Source organism: Phalangium opilio, unplaced genomic scaffold, assembly GCF_054372755.1.
Source record: "Phalangium opilio isolate 3A_F unplaced genomic scaffold, DU_Popi_V2 ptg000246l_1, whole genome shotgun sequence".
Lineage (NCBI taxonomy): Eukaryota > Metazoa > Arthropoda > Arachnida > Opiliones > Phalangiidae > Phalangium > Phalangium opilio.
The window spans coordinates 4,503,566-4,522,710 of record NW_028324225.1 but is presented as its reverse complement, the minus strand read 5'-3'; the positions used below and the strand labels follow the sequence as shown (position 1 = coordinate 4,522,710).

General features: G+C 42.4%; 20 non-coding genes across 20 annotated transcripts; all 20 read right to left on the bottom strand.

Annotated features, from left to right (window-relative positions):
- Positions 1-214: 214 nt before the first annotated feature.
- TRNAM-CAU (transfer RNA methionine (anticodon CAU)) lies at positions 215-286 on the bottom strand. The gene has a single exon. It is a non-coding gene; the product is annotated as a tRNA-Met (tRNA).
- A 1,829-nt stretch (positions 287-2,115) lies between these two features.
- Positions 2,116-2,187, bottom strand: TRNAM-CAU (transfer RNA methionine (anticodon CAU)). Its single transcript has one exon. It is a non-coding gene; the product is annotated as a tRNA-Met (tRNA).
- A 64-nt stretch (positions 2,188-2,251) lies between these two features.
- On the bottom strand, positions 2,252-2,323 carry TRNAM-CAU (transfer RNA methionine (anticodon CAU)). The gene has a single exon. It is a non-coding gene; the product is annotated as a tRNA-Met (tRNA).
- Positions 2,324-3,340: 1,017 nt separating this feature from the next.
- Positions 3,341-3,412, bottom strand: TRNAM-CAU (transfer RNA methionine (anticodon CAU)). Its single transcript has one exon. It is a non-coding gene; the product is annotated as a tRNA-Met (tRNA).
- Positions 3,413-5,784: 2,372 nt separating this feature from the next.
- TRNAM-CAU (transfer RNA methionine (anticodon CAU)) lies at positions 5,785-5,856 on the bottom strand. Its single transcript has one exon. It is a non-coding gene; the product is annotated as a tRNA-Met (tRNA).
- Positions 5,857-6,463: 607 nt separating this feature from the next.
- Positions 6,464-6,535, bottom strand: TRNAM-CAU (transfer RNA methionine (anticodon CAU)). The gene has a single exon. It is a non-coding gene; the product is annotated as a tRNA-Met (tRNA).
- Positions 6,536-7,685: 1,150 nt separating this feature from the next.
- TRNAM-CAU (transfer RNA methionine (anticodon CAU)) lies at positions 7,686-7,757 on the bottom strand. Its single transcript has one exon. It is a non-coding gene; the product is annotated as a tRNA-Met (tRNA).
- Positions 7,758-8,636: 879 nt separating this feature from the next.
- TRNAM-CAU (transfer RNA methionine (anticodon CAU)) lies at positions 8,637-8,708 on the bottom strand. Its single transcript has one exon. It is a non-coding gene; the product is annotated as a tRNA-Met (tRNA).
- Positions 8,709-8,907: 199 nt separating this feature from the next.
- On the bottom strand, positions 8,908-8,979 carry TRNAM-CAU (transfer RNA methionine (anticodon CAU)). The gene has a single exon. It is a non-coding gene; the product is annotated as a tRNA-Met (tRNA).
- Positions 8,980-10,674: 1,695 nt separating this feature from the next.
- On the bottom strand, positions 10,675-10,746 carry TRNAM-CAU (transfer RNA methionine (anticodon CAU)). The gene has a single exon. It is a non-coding gene; the product is annotated as a tRNA-Met (tRNA).
- A 335-nt stretch (positions 10,747-11,081) lies between these two features.
- Positions 11,082-11,153, bottom strand: TRNAM-CAU (transfer RNA methionine (anticodon CAU)). The gene has a single exon. It is a non-coding gene; the product is annotated as a tRNA-Met (tRNA).
- A 1,150-nt stretch (positions 11,154-12,303) lies between these two features.
- On the bottom strand, positions 12,304-12,375 carry TRNAM-CAU (transfer RNA methionine (anticodon CAU)). Its single transcript has one exon. It is a non-coding gene; the product is annotated as a tRNA-Met (tRNA).
- Positions 12,376-13,255: 880 nt separating this feature from the next.
- On the bottom strand, positions 13,256-13,327 carry TRNAM-CAU (transfer RNA methionine (anticodon CAU)). The gene has a single exon. It is a non-coding gene; the product is annotated as a tRNA-Met (tRNA).
- A 1,287-nt stretch (positions 13,328-14,614) lies between these two features.
- On the bottom strand, positions 14,615-14,686 carry TRNAM-CAU (transfer RNA methionine (anticodon CAU)). The gene has a single exon. It is a non-coding gene; the product is annotated as a tRNA-Met (tRNA).
- Positions 14,687-15,292: 606 nt separating this feature from the next.
- TRNAM-CAU (transfer RNA methionine (anticodon CAU)) lies at positions 15,293-15,364 on the bottom strand. Its single transcript has one exon. It is a non-coding gene; the product is annotated as a tRNA-Met (tRNA).
- A 471-nt stretch (positions 15,365-15,835) lies between these two features.
- On the bottom strand, positions 15,836-15,907 carry TRNAM-CAU (transfer RNA methionine (anticodon CAU)). Its single transcript has one exon. It is a non-coding gene; the product is annotated as a tRNA-Met (tRNA).
- Positions 15,908-16,787: 880 nt separating this feature from the next.
- On the bottom strand, positions 16,788-16,859 carry TRNAM-CAU (transfer RNA methionine (anticodon CAU)). Its single transcript has one exon. It is a non-coding gene; the product is annotated as a tRNA-Met (tRNA).
- Positions 16,860-18,146: 1,287 nt separating this feature from the next.
- On the bottom strand, positions 18,147-18,218 carry TRNAM-CAU (transfer RNA methionine (anticodon CAU)). Its single transcript has one exon. It is a non-coding gene; the product is annotated as a tRNA-Met (tRNA).
- Positions 18,219-18,418: 200 nt separating this feature from the next.
- On the bottom strand, positions 18,419-18,490 carry TRNAM-CAU (transfer RNA methionine (anticodon CAU)). Its single transcript has one exon. It is a non-coding gene; the product is annotated as a tRNA-Met (tRNA).
- Positions 18,491-18,824: 334 nt separating this feature from the next.
- Positions 18,825-18,896, bottom strand: TRNAM-CAU (transfer RNA methionine (anticodon CAU)). Its single transcript has one exon. It is a non-coding gene; the product is annotated as a tRNA-Met (tRNA).
- Positions 18,897-19,145: the final 249 nt, after the last annotated feature.

Here is a 19,145-nt window from a genome sequence, read left to right as displayed (position 1 = left end):
CTGCGCCACTCTGCTTACATGATAATTGTATGAACAAACTAACATATATCAAAATAGCAAGTGATATTTTGCATAAATTTAGCAGAGCGTAGTTTCGATCCACGGACATTTGGGTTATGGGCCCAGCAGGCTTCCACTGCGCCACTCTGCTTACATGATCATTGTATGAACAAACTAACATATATAAAATAGCAAGTGCTATTTTGCATTAATTTAGCAGAGCGTGGGTTCGATCCACGGACCTCTGGGTTATGGGCCCAGCACGCTTCCACTGCGCCACTCTGCTTACATGATAATTGTATGAACAAACTAACATATATAAAAAAGCAAGTGCTATTTTGCATAAATTTAGCAGAGCGTGGTTTCGATCCACGGACCTCTGGGTTATGGGCCCAGCACCCTTCCACTGCGCCACGCTGCTTACATTATCATTGTATGAACAAACTATCATATTTAAAAAATAGCAAGTGCTATTTTTAGTTAATTTAAAAGAGCGTGGTTTCGATCCACGGACGTCTGGGTTATGGGCCCAGCACGCTTCCACTGCGCCACTCTGCTTACATGATAATTGTATGAACAAACTAACATATATCAAAATAGCAAGTGATATTTTGCATAAATTTAGAAGAGCGTAGTTTCGATCCACGGACATTTGGGTTATGGGCCCAGCAGGCTTCCACTGCGCCACTCTTCTTACATGATCATTGTATGAACAAACTAACATATATAAAATAGCAAGTGCTATTTTGCATTAATTTAGCAGAGCGTGGGTTGGATCCACGGACCTCTGGGTTATGGGCCCAGCACGCTTCCACTGCGCCACTCTGCTTACATGATAATTGTATGAACAAACTAACATATATCAAAATAGCAAGTGATATTTTGGATAAATTTAGCAGAGCGTAGTTTCGATCCACGGACCTCTGGGTTATGGGCCCAGCACGCTTCCACTGCGCCACTCCGCTTACATTATCATTGTATGAACAAACTATCATATTTAAAAAATAGCAAGTGCTATTTTTAGTTAATTTAGCAGAGCGTGGTTTCGATCCACGGACGTCTGGGTTATGGGCCCAGCACGCTTCCACTGCGCCACTCTGCTTACATGATAATTGTATGAACAAACTAACATATATCAAAATAGCAAGTGATATTTTGCATAAATTTAGCAGAGCGTAGTTTCGATCCACGGACATCTGGGTTATGGGCCCAGCAGGCTTCCACTGCGCCACTCTGCTTACATGATCATTGTATGAACAAACTAACATATATAAAATAGCAAGTGCTATTTTGCATTAATTTAGCAGAGCGTGATTTCGATCCACGGACCTCTGGGTTATGGGCCCAGCACGCTTCCACTGCGCCACTCTGCTTACATGATCATTGTATGAACAAACTAACATATATAAAAAAGCAAGTGCTATTTTGCATAAATTTAGCAGAGCGTGGTTTCGATCCACGGACCTCTGGGTTATGGGCCCAGCACGCTTCCACTGCGCCACTCTGCTTACATTATCATTGTATGAACAAACTATCATATTTAAAAAATAGCAAGTGCTATTTTTAGTTAATTTAGCAGAGCGTGGTTTCGATCCACGGACGTCTGGGTTATGGGCCCAGCACGCTTCCACTGTGCCACTCTGCTTACATGATAATTGTATGAACAAACTAACATATATCAAAATAGCAAGTGATATTTTGCATAAATTTAGCAGAGCGTAGTTTCGATCCACGGACATCTGGGTTATGGGCCCAGCAGGCTTCCACTGCGCCACTCTGCTTACATGATCATTGTATGAACAAACTAACATATATAAAATAGCAAGTGCTATTTTGCATTAATTTAGCAGAGCGTGCTTTCGTTCCACGCACCTCTGGGTTATGGGCCCAGCACGCTTCCACTGCGCCACTCTGCTTACATGATAATTGTATGAACAAACTAACATATATCAAAATAGCAAGTGATATTTTGCATAAATTTAGCAGAGCGTAGTTTCGATCCACGTACATCTGGGTTATGGGCCCAGCAGGCTTCCACTGCGCCACTCTGCTTACATGATCATTGTATGAACAAACTAACATATATAAAATAGCAAGTGCTATTTTGCATTAATTTAGCAGAGCGTGGGTTCGATCCACGGACCTCTGGGATATGGGCCCAGCACGCTTCCACTGCGCCACTCTGCTTACATGATAATTGTATGAACAAACTAACATATATCAAAATAGCAAGTGATATTTTGCATAAATTTAGCAGAGCGTGGGTTCGATCCACGGACCTCTGGGTTATGGGCCCAGCACGCTTCCACTGCGCCACTCTGCTTACATGATAATTGTATGAACAAACTAACATATATCAAAATAGCAAGTGATATTTTGCATAAATTTAGCAGAGCGTAGTTTCGATCCACGGACCTCTGGGTTATGGGCCCTGCACGCTTCCACTGCGCCACTCTGCTTACATTATAATTGAATGAACAAACTATCATATTTAAAAAATAGCAAGTGCTATTTTTAGTTAATTTAGCAGAGCGTGGTTTCGATCCACGGACCTCTGGGTTATGGGCCCAGCACGCTTCCACTGCGCCACTCCGCTTACATTATCATTGTATGAACAAACTATCATATTTAAAAAATAGCAAGTGCTATTTTTAGTTAATTTAGCAGAGCGTGGTTTCGATCCACGGACGTCTGGGTTATGGGCCCAGCACGCTTCCACTGCGCCACTCTGCTTACATGATAATTGTATGAACAAACTAACATATAACAAAATAGCAAGTGATATTTTGCATAAATTTAGCAGAGCGTAGTTTCGATCCACGGACCTCTGGGTTATGGGCCCAGCACGCTTCCACTGCGCCACTCTGCTTACAAGATAATTGTATGAACAAACTAACATATATCAAAATAGCAAGTGCTATTTTGCATTAATTTAGCAGAGCGTGATTTCGATCCACGGACCTCTGGGTTATGGGCCCAGCAAGCTTCCACTGCGCCACTCTGCTTACATGATCATTGTATGAACAAACTATCATTTATAAAAAATAGCAAGTGCTATTTTCATTAATTTAGCAGAGCGTGGTTTCGATCCACGGACCTCTGGGTTATGGGCCCAGCCAGCTTCCACTGCGCCACTCTGCTTACATGATAATTGTATGAACAAACTAACATATATCAAAATAGCAAGTGATATTTTGCATAAATTTAGCAGAGCGTAGTTTCGATCCACGGACATCTGGGTTATGGGCCCAGCAGGCTTCCACTGCGCCACTCTGCTTACATGATCATTGTATGAACAAACTAACATATATAAAATAGCAAGTGCTATTTTGCATTAATTTAGCAGAGCGTGGGCTCGATCCACGGACCTCTGGGTTATGGGCCCAGCACGCTTCCACTGCGCCACTCTGCTTACATGATAATTGTATGAACAAACTAACATATAACAAAATAGCAAGTGATATTTTGCATAAATTTAGCAGAGCGTAGTTTCGATCCACGGACATCTGGGTTATGGGCCCAGCAGGCTTCCACTGCGCCACTCTGCTTACATGATCATTGTATGAACAAACTAACATATATAAAATAGCAAGTGCTATTTTGCATTAATTTAGCAGAGCGTGGGTTTGATCCACGGACCTCTGGGTTTTGGCCCCGCACGCTTCCACTGCGCCACTCTGCTTACATGATAATTGTATGAACAAACTAACATATATCAAAATAGCAAGTGATATTTTGCATAAACTTAGCAGAGCGTAGTTTCGATCCACGGACCTCTGGGTTATGGGCCCAGCACGCTTCCACTGCGCCACTCTGCTTACATGATAATTGTATGAACAAACTAACATATATCAAAATAGCAAGTGATATTTTGCATAAATTTAGCAGAGCGTAGTTTCGATCCACGGACATCTGGGTTATGGGCCCAACAGGCTTCCACTGCGCCACTCTGCTTACATGATAATTGTATGAACAAACTAACATATATCAAAATAGCAAGTGATATTTTGCATAAATTTAGCAGAGCGTAGTTTCGATCCACGGACCTCTGGGTTATGGGCCCAGCACGCTTCCACTGCGCCACTCTGCTTACAAGATAATTGTATGAACAAACTAACATATATCAAAATAGCAAGTGCTATTTTGCATTAATTTAGCAGAGCGTGATTTCGATCCACGGACCTCTGGGTTATGGGCCCAGCAAGCTTCCACTGCGCCACTCTGCTTACATGATCATTGTATGAACAAACTATCATTTATAAAAAATAGCAAGTGCTATTTTTCATTAATTTAGCAGAGCGTAGTTTCGATCCACGGACCTCTGGGTTATGGGCCCAGCCAGCTTCCACTGCGCCACTCTGCTTACATGATAATTGTATGAACAAACTAACATATATCAAAATAGCAAGTGATATTTTGCATAAATTTAGCAGAGCGTAGTTTCGATCCACGGACATCTGGGTTATGGGCCCAGCAGGCTTCCACTGCGCCACTCTGCTTACATGATCATTGTATGAACAAACTATCATTTATAAAAAATAGCAAGTGCTATTTTCATTAATTTAGCAGAGCGTGGTTTCGATCCACGGACCTCTGGGTTATGGGCCCAGCCAGCTTCCACTGCGCCACTCTGCTTACATGATAATTGTATAAACAAACTAACATATATCAAAATAGCAAGTGATATTTTGCATAAATTTAGCAGAGCGTAGTTTCGATCCACGGACATCTGGGTTATGGGCCCAGCAGGCTTCCACTGCGCCACTCTGCTTACATGATCATTGTATGAACAAACTAACATATATAAAATAGCAAGTGCTATTTTGCATTAATTTAGCAGAGCGTGGGTTTGATCCACGGACCTCTGGGTTTTGGCCCCGCACGCTTCCACTGCGCCACTCTGCTTACAAGATAATTGTATGAACAAACTAACATATATCAAAATAGCAAGTGCTATTTTGCATTAATTTAGCAGAGCGTGATTTCGATCCACGGACCTCTGGGTTATGGGCCCAGCAAGCTTCCACTGCGCCACTCTGCTTACATGATCATTGTATGAACAAACTATCATTTATAAAAAATAGCAAGTGCTATTTTCATTAATTTAGCAGAGCGTGGTTTCGATCCACGGACCTCTGGGTTATGGGCCCAGCCAGCTTCCACTGCGCCACTCTGCTTACATGATAATTGTATAAACAAACTAACATATATCAAAATAGCAAGTGATATTTTGCATAAATTTAGCAGAGCGTAGTTTCGATCCACGGACATCTGGGTTATGGGCCCAGCAGGCTTCCACTGCGCCACTCTGCTTACAAGATAATTGTATGAACAAACTAACATATATCAAAATAGCAAGTGCTATTTTGCATTAATTTAGCAGAGCGTGATTTCGATCCACGGACCTCTGGGTTATGGGCCCAGCAAGCTTCCACTGCGCCACTCTGCTTACATGATCATTGTATGAACAAACTATCATTTATAAAAAATAGCAAGTGCTATTTTCATTAATTTAGCAGAGCGTGGTTTCGATCCACGGACCTCTGGGTTATGGGCCCAGCCAGCTTCCACTGCGCCACTCTGCTTACATGATAATTGTATGAACAAACTAACATATATCAAAATAGCAAGTGATATTTTGCATAAATTTAGCAGAGCGTAGTTTCGATCCACGGACATCTGGGTTATGGGCCCAGCAGGCTTCCACTGCGCCACTCTGCTTACATGATCATTGTATGAACAAACTAACATATATAAAATAGCAAGTGCTATTTTGCATTAATTTAGCAGAGCGTGGGCTCGATCCACGGACCTCTGGGTTATGGGCCCAGCACGCTTCCACTGCGCCACTCTGCTTACATGATAATTGTATGAACAAACTAACATATAACAAAATAGCAAGTGATATTTTGCATAAATTTAGCAGAGCGTAGTTTCGATCCACGGACCTCTGGGTTATGGGCCCATCACGCTTCCACTGCGCCACTCTGCTTACAAGATAATTGTATGAACAAACTAACATATATCAAAATAGCAAGTGCTATTTTGCATTAATTTAGCAGAGCGTGATTTCGATCCACGGACCTCTGGGTTATGGGCCCAGCAAGCTTCCACTGCGCCACTCTGCTTACATGATCATTGTATGAACAAACTATCATTTATAAAAAATAGCAAGTGCTATTTTCATTAATTTAGCAGAGCGTGGTTTCGATCCACGGACCTCTGGGTTATGGGCCCAGCCAGCTTCCACTGCGCCACTCTGCTTACATGATAATTGTATGAACAAACTAACATATATCAAAATAGCAAGTGATATTTTGCATAAATTTAGCAGAGCGTAGTTTCGATCCACGGACATCTGGGTTATGGGCCCAGCAGGCTTCCACTGCGCCACTCTGCTTACATGATCATTGTATGAACAAACTAACATATATAAAATAGCAAGTGCTATTTTGCATTAATTTAGCAGAGCGTGGGCTCGATCCACGGACCTCTGGGTTATGGGCCCAGCACGCTTCCACTGCGCCACTCTGCTTACATGATAATTGTATGAACAAACTAACATATAACAAAATAGCAAGTGATATTTTGCATAAATTTAGCAGAGCGTAGTTTCGATCCACGGACATCTGGGTTATGGGCCCAGCAGGCTTCCACTGCGCCACTCTGCTTACATGATCATTGTATGAACAAACTAACATATATAAAATAGCAAGTGCTATTTTGCATTAATTTAGCAGAGCGTGGGTTTGATCCACGGACCTCTGGGTTTTGGCCCCGCACGCTTCCACTGCGCCACTCTGCTTACATGATAATTGTATGAACAAACTAACATATATCAAAATAGCAAGTGATATTTTGCATAAACTTAGCAGAGCGTAGTTTCGATCCACGGACCTCTGGGTTATGGGCCCAGCACGCTTCCACTGCGCCACTCTGCTTACATGATAATTGTATGAACAAACTAACATATATCAAAATAGCAAGTGATATTTTGCATAAATTTAGCAGAGCGTAGTTTCGATCCACGGACATCTGGGTTATGGGCCCAACAGGCTTCCACTGCGCCACTCTGCTTACATGATAATTGTATGAACAAACTAACATATATCAAAATAGCAAGTGATATTTTGCATAAATTTAGCAGAGCGTAGTTTCGATCCACGGACCTCTGGGTTATGGGCCCAGCACGCTTCCACTGCGCCACTCTGCTTACAAGATAATTGTATGAACAAACTAACATATATCAAAATAGCAAGTGCTATTTTGCATTAATTTAGCAGAGCGTGATTTCGATCCACGGACCTCTGGGTTATGGGCCCAGCAAGCTTCCACTGCGCCACTCTGCTTACATGATCATTGTATGAACAAACTATCATTTATAAAAAATAGCAAGTGCTATTTTTCATTAATTTAGCAGAGCGTGGTTTCGATCCACGGACCTCTGGGTTATGGGCCCAGCCAGCTTCCACTGCGCCACTCTGCTTACATGATAATTGTATGAACAAACTAACATATATCAAAATAGCAAGTGATATTTTGCATAAATTTAGCAGAGCGTAGTTTCGATCCACGGACATCTGGGTTATGGGCCCAGCAGGCTTCCACTGCGCCACTCTGCTTACATGATCATTGTATGAACAAACTAACATATATAAAATAGCAAGTGCTATTTTGCATTAATTTAGCAGAGCGTGGGTTCGATCCACGGACCTCTGGGTTATGGGCCCAGCACGCTTCCACTGCGCCACTCTGCTTACATGATAATTGTATGAACAAACTAACATATAACAAAATAGCAAGTGATATTTTGCATAAATTTAGCAGAGCGTAGTTTCGATCCACGGACATCTGGGTTATGGGCCCAGCAGGCTTCCACTGCGCCACTCTGCTTACATGATCATTGTATGAACAAACTAACATATATCAAAATAGCAAGTGATATTTTGCATAAATTTAGCAGAGCGTAGTTTCGATCCACGGACCTCTGGGTTATGGGCCCAGCACGCTTCCACTGCGCCACTCTGCTTACATGATAATTGTATGAACAAACTAACGTATATCAAAATAGCAAGTGATATTTTGCATAAATTTAGCAGAGCGTAGTTTCGATCCACGGACCTCTGGGTTATGGGCCCAGCACGCTTCCACTGCGCCACTCTGCTTACAAGATAATTGTATGAACAAACTAACATATATCAAAATAGCAAGTGCTATTTTGCATTAATTTAGCAGAGCGTGATTTCGATCCACGGACCTCTGGGTTATGGGCCCAGCAAGCTTCCACTGCGCCACTCTGCTTACATGATCATTGTATGAACAAACTATCATTTATAAAAAATAGCAAGTGCTATTTTTCATTAATTTAGCAGAGCGTGGTTTCGATCCACGGACCTCTGGGTTATGGGCCTAGCCAGCTTCCACTGCGCCACTCTGCTTACATGATAATTGTATGAACAAACTAACATATATCAAAATAGCAAGTGATATTTTGCATAAATTTAGCAGAGCGTAGTTTCGATCCACGGACATCTGGGTTATGGGCCCAGAGGCTTCCACTGCGCCACTCTGCTTACATGATCATTGTATGAACAAACTAACATATATAAAATAGCAAGTGCTATTTTGCATTAATTTAGCAGAGCGTGGGTTCGATCCACGGACCTCTGGGTTATGGGCCCAGCACGCTTCCACTGCGCCACTCTGCTTACATGATAATTGTATGAACAAACTAACATATAACAAAATAGCAAGTGATATTTTGCATAAATTTAGCAGAGCGTAGTTTCGATCCACGGACATCTGGGTTATGGGCCCAGCAGGCTTCCACTGCGCCACTCTGCTTACATGATCATTGTATGAACAAACTAACATATATAAAATAGCAAGTGCTATTTTGCATTAATTTAGCAGAGCGTGGGTTTGATCCACGGACCTCTGGGTTATGGGCCCAGCACGCTTCCACTGCGCCACTCTGCTTACATGATAATTGTATGAACAAACTAACATATATCAAAATAGCAAGTGATATTTTGCATAAACTTAGCAGAGCGTAGTTTCGATCCACGGACCTCTGGGTTATGGGCCCAGCACGCTTCCACTGCGCCACTCTGCTTACATGATAATTGTATGAACAAACTAACATATATCAAAATAGCAAGTGATATTTTGCATAAACTTAGCAGAGCGTAGTTTCGATCCACGGACCTCTGGGTTATGGGCCCAGCATGCTTCCACTGCGCCACTCTGCTTACATGATAATTGTATGAACAAACTAACATATATCAAAATAGCAAGTGATATTTTGCATAAACTTAGCAGAGCGTAGTTTCGATCCACGGACCTCTGGGTTATGGGCCCAGCACGCTTCCACTGCGCCACTCTGCTTACATGATAATTGTATGAACAAACTAACATATATCAAAATAGCAAGTGATATTTTGCATAAATTTAGCAGAGCGTAGTTTCGATCCACGGACCTCTGGGTTATGGGCCCAGCACGCTTCCACTGCGCCACTCTGCTTACAAGATAATTGTATGAACAAACTAACATATATCAAAATAGCAAGTGCTATTTTGCATTAATTTAGCAGAGCGTAGTTTCGATCCACGGACCTCTGGGTTATGGGCCCAGCACGCTTCCACTGCGCCACTCTGCTTACATGATAATTGTATGAACAAACTAACATATATCAAAATAGCAAGTGATATTTTGCATAAATTTAGCAGAGCGTAGTTTCGATCCACGGACCTCTGGGTTATGGGCCCAGCACGCTTCCACTGCGCCACTCTGCTTACATGATCATTGTATGAACAAACTATCATTTATAAAAAATAGCAAGTGCTATTTTCATTAATTTAGCAGAGCGTGGTTTCGATCCACGGACCTCTGGGTTATGGGCCCAGCACGCTTCCACTGCGCCACTCTGCTTACAAGATAATTGTATGAACAAACTAACATATATCAAAATAGCAAGTGCTATTTTGCATTAATTTAGCAGAGCGTAGTTTCGATCCACGGACCTCTGGGTTATGGGCCCAGCACGCTTCCACTGCGCCACTCTGCTTACATGATAATTGTATGAACAAACTAACATATATCAAAATAGCAAGTGATATTTTGCATAAATTTAGCAGAGCGTAGTTTCGATCCACGGACCTCTGGGTTATGGGCCCAGCACGCTTCCACTGCGCCACTCTGCTTACAAGATAATTGTATGAACAAACTAACATATATCAAAATAGCAAGTGCTATTTTGCATTAATTTAGCAGAGCGTGATTTCGATCCACGGACCTCTGGGTTATGGGCCCAGCAAGCTTCCACTGCGCCACTCTGCTTACATGATCATTGTATGAACAAACTATCATTTATAAAAAATAGCAAGTGCTATTTTCATTAATTTAGCAGAGCGTGGTTTCGATCCACGGACCTCTGGGTTATGGGCCCAGCCAGCTTCCACTGCGCCACTCTGCTTTCATGATAATTGTATGAACAAACTAACATATATCAAAATAGCAAGTGATATTTTGCATAAATTTAGCAGAGCGTAGTTTCGATCCACGGACATCTGGGTTATGGGCCCAGCAGGCTTCCACTGCGCCACTCTGCTTACATGATCATTGTATGAACAAACTAACATATATAAAATAGCAAGTGCTATTTTGCATTAATTTAGCAGAGCGTGGGCTCGATCCACGGACCTCTGGGTTATGGGCCCAGCACGCTTCCACTGCGCCACTCTGCTTACATGATAATTGTATGAACAAACTAACATATAACAAAATAGCAAGTGATATTTTGCATAAATTTAGCAGAGCGTAGTTTCGATCCACGGACCTCTGGGTTATGGGCCCAGCACGCTTCCACTGCGCCACTCTGCTTACAAGATAATTGTATGAACAAACTAACATATATCAAAATAGCAAGTGATATTTTGCATTAATTTAGCAGAGCGTGATTTCGATCCACGGACCTCTGGGTTATGGGCCCAGCAGGCTTCCACTGCGCCACTCTGCTTACATGATCATTGTATGAACAAACTAACATATATAAAATAGCAAGTGCTATTTTGCATTAATTTAGCAGAGCGTGGGCTCGATCCACGGACCTCTGGGTTATGGGCCCAGCACGCTTCCACTGCGCCACTCTGCTTACATGATAATTGTATGAACAAACTAACATATATCAAAATAGCAAGTGATATTTTGCATAAATTTAGCAGAGCGTAGTTTCGATCCACGGACATCTGGGTTATGGGCCCAGCAGGCTTCCACTGCGCCAGTCTGCTTACATGATCATTGTATGAACAAACTAACATATATAAAATAGCAAGTGCTATTTTGCATTAATTTAGCAGAGCGTGGGTTTGATCCACGGACCTCTGGGTTTTGGCCCCGCACGCTTCCACTGCGCCACTCTGCTTACATGATAATTGTATGAACAAACTAACATATATCAAAATAGCAAGTGATATTTTGCATAAACTTAGCAGAGCGTAGTTTCGATCCACGGACCTCTGGGTTATGGGCCCAGCACGCTTCCACTGCGCCACTCTGCTTACATGATAATTGTATGAACAAACTAACATATATCAAAATAGCAAGTGATATTTTGCATAAATTTAGCAGAGCGTAGTTTCGATCCACGGACATCTGGGTTATGGGCCCAACAGGCTTCCACTGCGCCACTCTGCTTACATGATAATTGTATGAACAAACTAACATATATCAAAATAGCAAGTGATATTTTGCATAAACTTAGCAGAGCGTAGTTTCGATCCACGGACCTCTGGGTTATGGGCCCAGCACGCTTCCACTGCGCCACTCTGCTTACAAGATAATTGTATGAACAAACTAACATATATCAAAATAGCAAGTGCTATTTTGCATTAATTTTGCAGAGCGTGATTTCGATCCACGGACCTCTGGGTTATGGGCCCAGCAAGCTTCCACTGCGCCACTCTGCTTACATGATCATTGTATGAACAAACTATCATTTATAAAAAATAGCAAGTGCTATTTTTCATTAATTTAGCAGAGCGTGGTTTCGATCCACGGACCTCTGGGTTATGGGCCCAGCCAGCTTCCACTGCGCCACTCTGCTTACATGATAATTGTATGAACAAACTAACATATATCAAAATAGCAAGTGATATTTTGCATAAATTTAGCAGAGCGTAGTTTCGATCCACGGACATCTGGGTTATGGGCCCAGCAGGCTTCCACTGCGCCACTCTGCTTACATGATCATTGTATGAACAAACTAACATATATAAAATAGCAAGTGCTATTTTGCATTAATTTAGCAGAGCGTGGGTTCGATCCACGGACCTCTGGGTTATGGGCCCAGCACGCTTCCACTGCGCCACTCTGCTTACATGATAATTGTATGAACAAACTAACATATAACAAAATAGCAAGTGATATTTTGCATAAATTTAGCAGAGCGTAGTTTCGATCCACGGACATCTGGGTTATGGGCCCAGCAGGCTTCCACTGCGCCACTCTGCTTACATGATCATTGTATGAACAAACTAACATATATCAAAATAGCAAGTGATATTTTGCATAAATTTAGCAGAGCGTAGTTTCGATCCACGGACCTCTGGGTTATGGGCCCAGCACGCTTCCACTGCGCCACTCTGCTTACATGATAATTGTATGAACAAACTAACGTATATCAAAATAGCAAGTGATATTTTGCATAAATTTAGCAGAGCGTAGTTTCGATCCACGGACCTCTGGGTTATGGGCCCAGCACGCTTCCACTGCGCCACTCTGCTTACAAGATAATTGTATGAACAAACTAACATATATCAAAATAGCAAGTGCTATTTTGCATTAATTTAGCAGAGCGTGATTTCGATCCACGGACCTCTGGGTTATGGGCCCAGCAAGCTTCCACTGCGCCACTCTGCTTACATGATCATTGTATGAACAAACTATCATTTATAAAAAATAGCAAGTGCTATTTTTCATTAATTTAGCAGAGCGTGGTTTCGATCCACGGACCTCTGGGTTATGGGCCCAGCCAGCTTCCACTGCGCCACTCTGCTTACATGATAATTGTATGAACAAACTAACATATATCAAAATAGCAAGTGATATTTTGCATAAATTTAGCAGAGCGTAGTTTCGATCCACGGACATCTGGGTTATGGGCCCAGCAGGCTTCCACTGCGCCACTCTGCTTACATGATCATTGTATGAACAAACTAACATATATAAAATAGCAAGTGCTATTTTGCATTAATTTAGCAGAGCGTGGGTTCGATCCACGGACCTCTGGGTTATGGGCCCAGCACGCTTCCACTGCGCCACTCTGCTTACATGATAATTGTATGAACAAACTAACATATAACAAAATAGCAAGTGATATTTTGCATAAATTTAGCAGAGCGTAGTTTCGATCCACGGACATCTGGGTTATGGGCCCAGCAGGCTTCCACTGCGCCACTCTGCTTACATGATAATTGTATGAACAAACTAACATATATCAAAATAGCAAGTGATATTTTGCATAAACTTAGCAGAGCGTAGTTTCGATCCACGGACCTCTGGGTTATGGGCCCAGCACGCTTCCACTGCGCCACTCTGCTTACATGATAATTGTATGAACAAACTAACATATATCAAAATAGCAAGTGATATTTTGCATAAACTTAGCAGAGCGTAGTTTCGATCCACGGACCTCTGGGTTATGGGCCCAGCATGCTTCCACTGCGCCACTCTGCTTACATGATAATTGTATGAACAAACTAACATATATCAAAATAGCAAGTGATATTTTGCATAAACTTAGCAGAGCGTAGTTTCGATCCACGGACCTCTGGGTTATGGGCCCAGCACGCTTCCACTGCGCCACTCTGCTTACATGATAATTGTATGAACAAACTAACATATATCAAAATAGCAAGTGATATTTTGCATAAACTTAGCAGAGCGTAGTTTCGATCCACGGACCTCTGGGTTATGGGCCCAGCACGCTTCCACTGCGCCACTCTGCTTACATGATAATTGTATGAACAAACTAACATATATCAAAATAGCAAGTGATATTTTGCATAAACTTAGCAGAGCGTAGTTTCGATCCACGGACCTCTGGGTTATGGGCCCAGCACGCTTCCACTGCGCCACTCTGCTTACATGATAATTGTATGAACAAACTAACATATATCAAAATAGCAAGTGATATTTTGCATAAACTTAGCAGAGCGTAGTTTCGATCCACGGACCTCTGGGTTATGGGCCCAGCACGCTTCCACTGCGCCACTCTGCTTACATGATAATTGTATGAACAAACTAACATATATCAAAATAGCAAGTGATATTTTGCATAAATTTAGCAGAGCGTAGTTTCGATCCACGGACATCTGGGTTATGGGCCCAGCAGGCTTCCACTGCGCCACTCTGCTTACATGATCATTGTATGAACAAACTAACATATAACAAAATAGCAAGTGATATTTTGCATAAATTTAGCAGAGCGTAGTTTCGATCCACGGACATCTGGGTTATGGGCCCAGCAGGCTTCCACTGCGCCACTCTGCTTACATGATCATTGTATGAACAAACTAACATATATAAAATAGCAAGTGCTATTTTGCATTAATTTAGCAGAGCGTGGGTTCGATCCACGGACCTCTGGGTTATGGGCCCAGCACGCTTCCACTGCGCCACTCTGCTTACATGATAAGTGTATGAACAAACTAACATATAACAAAATAGCAAGTGATATTTTGCATAAATTTAGCAGAGCGTAGTTTCGATCCACGGTCATCTGGGTTTTGGGCCCAGCAGGCTTCCACTGCGCCACTCTGCTTACATGATAAGTGTATGAACAAACTAACATATAACAAAATAGCAAGTGATATTTTGCATTAATTTAGCAGAGCGTGGGTTCGATCCACGGACCTCTGGGTTATGGGCCCAGCAGGCTTCCACTGCGCCACTCTGCTTACATGATAAGTGTATGAACAAACTAACATATAACAAAATAGCAAGTGATATTTTGCATAAATTTAGCAGAGCGTAGTTTCGATCCACGGACATCTGGGTTATGGGCCCAGCAGGCTTCCACTGCGCCACTCTGCTTACATGATCATTGTATGAACAAACTAACATATATAAAATAGCAAGTGCTATTTTGCATTAATTTAGCAGAGCGTGGGTTTGATCCACGGACCTCTGGGTTATGGGCCCAGCAGGCTTCCACTGCGCCACTCTGCTTACATGATCATTGTATGAACAAACTAACATATATAAAATAGCAAGTGCTATTTTGCATTAATTTAGCAGAGCGTGGGTTTGATCCACGGACCTCTGGGTTATGGGCCCAGCACGCTTCCACTGCGCCACTCTGCTTACATGATAATTGTATGAACAAACTAACATATATCAAAATAGCAAGTGATATTTTGCATAAACTTAGCAGAGCGTAGTTTCGATCCACGGACCTCTGGGTTATGGGCCCAGCACGCTTCCACTGCGCCACTCTGCTTACATGATAATTGTATGAACAATCTAACATATATCAAAATAGCAAGTGATATTTTGCATAAATTTAGCAGAGCGTAGTTTCCATCCACGGACATCTGGGTTATGGGCCCAGCAGGCTTCCACTGCGCCACTCTGCTTACATGATCATTGTATGAACAAACTAACATATAACAAAATAGCAAGTGATATTTTGCATAAATTTAGCAGAGCGTAGTTTCGATCCACGGACATCTGGGTTATGGGCCCAGCAGGCTTCCACTGCGCCACTCTGCTTACATGATCATTGTATGAACAAACTAACATATATAAAATAGCAAGTGCTATTTTGCATTAATTTAGCAGAGCGTGGGTTCGATCCACGGACCTCTGGGTTATGGGCCCAGCACGCTTCCACTGCGCCACTCTGCTTACATGATAATTGTATGAACAAACTAACATATAACAAAATAGCAAGTGATATTTTGCATAAATTTAGCAGAGCGTAGTTTCGATCCACGGACATCTGGGTTATGGGCCCAGCAGGCTTCCACTGCGCCACTCTGCTTACATGATCATTGTATGAACAAACTAACATATATCAAAATAGCAAGTGATATTTTGCATAAATTTAGCAGAGCGTAGTTTCGATCCACGGACCTCTGGGTTATGGGCCCAGCACGCTTCCACTGCGCCACTCTGCTTACATGATAATTGTATGAACAAACTAACGTATATCAAAATAGCAAGTGATATTTTGCATAAATTTAGCAGAGCGTAGTTTCGATCCACGGACCTCTGGGTTATGGGCCCAGCACGCTTCCACTGCGCCACTCTGCTTACAAGATAATTGTATGAACAAACTAACATATATCAAAATAGCAAGTGCTATTTTGCATTAATTTAGCAGAGCGTGATTTCGATCCACGGACCTCTGGGTTATGGGCCCAGCAAGCTTCCACTGCGCCACTCTGCTTACATGATCATTGTATGAACAAACTATCATTTATAAAAAATAGCAAGTGCTATTTTTCATTAATTTAGCAGAGCGTGGTTTCGATCCACGGACCTCTGGGTTATGGGCCCAGCCAGCTTCCACTGCGCCACTCTGCTTACATGATAATTGTATGAACAAACTAACATATATCAAAATAGCAAGTGATATTTTGCATAAATTTAGCAGAGCGTAGTTTCGATCCACGGACATCTGGGTTATGGGCCCAGCAGGCTTCCACTGCGCCACTCTGCTTACATGATCATTGTATGAACAAACTAACATATATAAAATAGCAAGTGCTATTTTGCATTAATTTAGCAGAGCGTGGGTTCGATCCACGGACCTCTGGGTTATGGGCCCAGCACGCTTCCACTGCGCCACTCTGCTTACATGATAATTGTATGAACAAACTAACATATAACAAAATAGCAAGTGATATTTTGCATAAATTTAGCAGAGCGTAGTTTCGATCCACGGACATCTGGGTTATGGGCCCAGCAGGCTTCCACTGCGCCACTCTGCTTACATGATAATTGTATGAACAAACTAACATATATCAAAATAGCAAGTGATATTTTGCATAAACTTAGCAGAGCGTAGTTTCGATCCACGGACCTCTGGGTTATGGGCCCAGCACGCTTCCACTGCGCCACTCTGCTTACATGATAATTGTATGAACAAACTAACATATATCAAAATAGCAAGTGATATTTTGCATAAACTTAGCAGAGCGTAGTTTCGATCCACGGACCTCTGGGTTATGGGCCCAGCATGCTTCCACTGCGCCACTCTGCTTACATGATAATTGTATGAACAAACTAACATATATCAAAATAGCAAGTGATATTTTGCATAAACTTAGCAGAGCGTAGTTTCGATCCACGGACCTCTGGGTTATGGGCCCAGCACGCTTCCACTGCGCCACTCTGCTTACATGATAATTGTATGAACAAACTAACATATATCAAAATAGCAAGTGATATTTTGCATAAACTTAGCAGAGCGTAGTTTCGATCCACGGACCTCTGGGTTATGGGCCCAGCACGCTTCCACTGCGCCACTCTGCTTACATGATAATTGTATGAACAAACTAACATATATCAAAATAGCAAGTGATATTTTGCATAAACTTAGCAGAGCGTAGTTTCGATCCACGGACCTCTGGGTTATGGGCCCAGCACGCTTCCACTGCGCCACTCTGCTTACATGATAATTGTATGAACAAACTAACATATATCAAAATAGCAAGTGATATTTTGCATAAACTTAGCAGAGCGTAGTTTCGATCCACGGACCTCTGGGTTATGGGCCCAGCACGCTTCCACTGCGCCACTCTGCTTACATGATAATTGTATGAACAAACTAACATATATCAAAATAGCAAGTGATATTTTGCATAAATTTAGCAGAGCGTAGTTTCGATCCACGGACATCTGGGTTATGGGCCCAGCAGGCTTCCACTGCGCCACTCTGCTTACATGATCATTGTATGAACAAACTAACATATAACAAAATAGCAAGTGATATTTTGCATAAATTTAGCAGAGCGTAGTTTCGATCCACGGACATCTGGGTTATGGGCCCAGCAGGCTTCCACTGCGCCACTCTGCTTACATGATCATTGTATGAACAAACTAACATATATAAAATAGCAAGTGCTATTTTGCATTAATTTAGCAGAGCGTGGGTTCGATCCACGGACCTCTGGGTTATGGGCCCAGCACGCTTCCACTGCGCCACTCTGCTTACATGATAAGTGTATGAACAAACTAACATATAACAAAATAGCAAGTGATATTTTGCATAAATTTAGCAGAGCGTAGTTTCGATCCACGGTCATCTGGGTTTTGGGCCCAGCAGGCTTCCACTGCGCCACTCTGCTTACATGATAAGTGTATGAACAAACTAACATATAACAAAATAGCAAGTGATATTTTGCATTAATTTAGCAGAGCGTGGGTTCGATCCACGGACCTCTGGGTTATGGGCCCAGCACGCTTCCACTGCGCCACTCTGCTTACATGATAAGTGTATGAACAAACTAACATATAACAAAATAGCAAGTGATATTTTGCATAAATTTAGCAGAGCGTAGTTTCGATCCACGGACATCTGGGTTATGGGCCCAGCAGGCTTCCACTGCGCCACTCTGCTTACATGATCATTGTATGAACAAACTAACATATATAAAATAGCAAGTGCTATTTTGCATTAATTTAGCAGAGCGTGGGTTTGATCCACGGACCTCTGGGTTATGGGCCCAGCAGGCTTCCACTGCGCCACTCTGCTTACATGATCATTGTATGAACAAACTAACATATATAAAATAGCAAGTGCTATTTTGCATTAATTTAGCAGAGCGTGGGTTTGATCCACGGACCTCTGGGTTATGGGCCCAGCACGCTTCCACTGCGCCACTCTGCTTACATGATAATTGTATGAACAAACTAACATATATCAAAATAGCAAGTGATATTTTGCATAAACTTAGCAGAGCGTAGTTTCGATCCACGGACCTCTGGGTTATGGGCCCAGCACGCTTCCACTGCGCCACTCTGCTTACATGATAATTGTATGAACAATCTAACATATATCAAAATAGCAAGTGATATTTTGCATAAATTTAGCAGAGCGTAGTTTCCATCCACGGACATCTGGGTTATGGGCCCAGCA